The sequence below is a fragment of the Mercurialis annua genome (assembly GCF_937616625.2).
Source record: "Mercurialis annua linkage group LG4 unlocalized genomic scaffold, ddMerAnnu1.2 SUPER_6_unloc_40, whole genome shotgun sequence".
NCBI classification, from domain to species: domain Eukaryota; kingdom Viridiplantae; phylum Streptophyta; class Magnoliopsida; order Malpighiales; family Euphorbiaceae; genus Mercurialis; species Mercurialis annua.
Window position 1 is genome coordinate 14413 of NW_026605972.1, and position 3088 is coordinate 17500.

Sequence of the window (3088 nt, forward strand, 5' to 3'; positions counted from 1 at the left end):
TCTTGGGGCACATTGTTGGTGGAGGAAAGCTAAGAATGGACAAGTCCAAGGTGCAAGCAATCGATGAGTGGAAGCCACCAAGGAAGGTTCCGGAGTTGCGTTCTTTCCTTGGCCTCGTCAACTACTACCGAAAGTTCATAAAGGGTTACTCCGCAATCGCTTCACCGCTTACCGATCTTTTAAAGAAGAACAAGGCATGGAGTTGGGACGAGAAGTGCCAAGGCGCATTCGAGACGCTAAAGAGAGCGGTGATGGAAGAACCGGTGTTAGTCCTTCCAAATCACACGAAGCCATTCGAAATACACACCGACGCATCCGACTTTGCACTTGGTGGTGTATTGATGCAAGAAGGGCATCCGGTTGCCTACGAGAGTCGCAAGTTGAATGATGCGGAGCGCCGCTACACGGTCCAAGAGAAGGAGATGACCGCGGTGGTACATTGCTTGCGTACTTGGAGACATTACTTGTTGGGTTCGAAGTTCGTGGTGAAGACGGACAACGTTGCAACAAGCTACTTCCTCAAGCAAAAGAAGTTGTCGCCGAAGCAAATAAGGTGGCAAGCTTTCTTAGCGGAGTTCGACTTTGTGATGGAGTACAAACCGGGCAAGGCGAATCTTGTGGCCGACGCACTTAGTAGAAAAGCGGAGCTAGCGGCCATCACAAGTCCAAACTTTCCATTGGTGGATCGAGTCAAGGAGGGACTAGAGCACGATCCGCAAGCCAAGAGGTTGATGGAGTTAGCGAGTCAAGGGAAGACTCGCCAATTTTGGCTAAGGGACGGAGTGCTTACCACCAAGGGAGATCGTGTGTACGTGCCGAAGTGGCAAGGCTTGAGGAAGGAAATCATTAAGGAGTGCCATGACTCAATGTGGGCGGGACACCCCGGCATACATCGCACGTTGGCACTTGTGGAGCGTGCATACTATTGGCCTCAAATGCGGGAAGATGTGGAGCTATACGTGAAGACTTGTCTAGTGTGCCAACAAGACAAGGTCGACCAACAACAACCCGCGGGACTACTTGAGCCGTTACCCATTCCGGAGAAACCATGGGAAAGTATCTCCATGGACTTCATCACTTGCCTACCAAAATCCGAAGGATGTAGCAACATCATGGTGGTGGTAGACCGGTTTAGCAAATATGGAGTGTTCATCCCCGCGCCAACGAAGTTCAACGCCGAGGATGCCGCACGCCTATTTTTCAAGCATGTGGTGAAATATTGGGGTATACCGAAGACCATAGTGAGCGATCGAGACACCCGCTTCACCGGAAGATTTTGGATGGAGTTGTTCAAGATTCTTGGGTCCGAGCTCAACTTCTCCACAAGCTTTCATCCCCAAACCGATGGACAAACCGAACGGAGGTGAACGCGTTGTTGGAGTTATACTTGAGGCATTATGTGAGTGCTAACCAAGGAGATTGGGCAAAGTTGCTCGATATTGCTCAATTCTCGTACAACTTGCAAAAGAGTGAGTCGACGGGGTCTAGTCCATTCGAGATTGCTACGGGGCAACAACCGATGACCCCACACACTCTTGCCGTGGGATATAAGGGGCCAAGTCCTACCGCATTCAAGTTTGCCAAGGGATGGCATGAGAGTTCGGATATGGCACGAGCACATCTTGCAAAGGCCGCGAAGAAGATGAAGAAATGGGCCGATGCAAAAAGGAGGCACTTGGAGTTCGAGGAAGGAGACCTTGTGATGGTGAAACTCCTTTCTCACCAAACACGAAGGTTTGCGAAGATACATAAGGGGCTAGTAAGGCGCTACGAGGGACCATTTCCTATCGAGAAGAGGATTGGTAAAGTAGCATATCGCTTGACGCTACCTTCACACTTAGAGATGCACCCGGTGTTCCATGTGAGCTTACTAAAGCCTTACAATGCGGACAAGGACGATCCGAGTAGAGGCGAATCAAAGAGAGCACCGACGGCCATCACGACATTACCCGAGCGTGATGTCGAAGAGATTTTGGCGCATCGCGTCATACCAAGGCGGGGCACCCATCCGAGCTATGTTGAGTATTTTGTGAAGTGGAAGGGGGCACCCGAGAGCGAGGCAAGTTGGGAGCACGAACTCAACTTGTGGAATAGCAAGGGACTAATCGAAGCATACAAGGAGGATGCGACGAGGACGTCCGCCGATTGAGTGGGGGAGAATGTTACGGACCGTGAAAATCCTCGCACCGAAACGAGGTTATATTCCGGAGTTCTCTAGAATTCTCTTGAATTCTCTTCGTAAGTCTCTTCACAAGACTCTCCGGAATAATCTAGAAAGCATTCCCCAAGTCTCTTATGGAATTCCTTAGAATTCCCTCCTTAAGTCTAAGAGTTTGCTAGAACTCTCTAGACTTGTGTAGATGTGCATACTTAGTTCTATCTTTGTATAGAATTGTATAGAATATTCTAGATGTAGAATATGGACCATTAGATCAAGTAGATCTTAGCCGTTCATTGAGGAGGTGGAGGAGTATATATAACCTCACTCTCTCATTTGTAAAGTATCCAAGAGTTGTGTAATCAAGCTTTCATAAAGTAATACAAGCTTTCATACGTTCTAGCCATCTTACGATCTTTACTTCCACTTAAGTGTCTTTAAACACTTCGAGAGAGGCTGACTAGTAACTTGTTCGAGAAAAGTTCACTAGTGCCGCACGGATCTTTGGTTAGAAAATCCAAGCCCGTGACAATGTCCATCGGAAGGACCTTCGGCAGCCGGTCGGCAGGCCTTCGCCAGCCCAGCGGCGGCCCTTGGGCATCGGCAGCCTTTCGGCTGGGCTTCGGCAGCCTTTCGGCAGCGCATCGGCAGCGCACCGGCAGCCCTTCGGCAGCGCATGGGCAGCCCTTCGGCAGCCCTTCGGCAGCGCATGGGCAGCCCTTCGGCAGCCCTTCGGCAGCCCTTCGGCAGCCCTTGGGCATCGGCAGGGCTTCGGCAGCCCTTGGGCATCGGCAGGGCTTCGGCAGCCTTTCGGCAGCCCTTCGGCAGGGCTTCGGCAGCCCTTCGGCAGGGCTTCGGCAGCCCTTCGGCAGCCCTTCGGCAGCCCTTCGGCAGGCCTTGGGCATCGGCAGGGCTTCGGCAGCCTTTCGG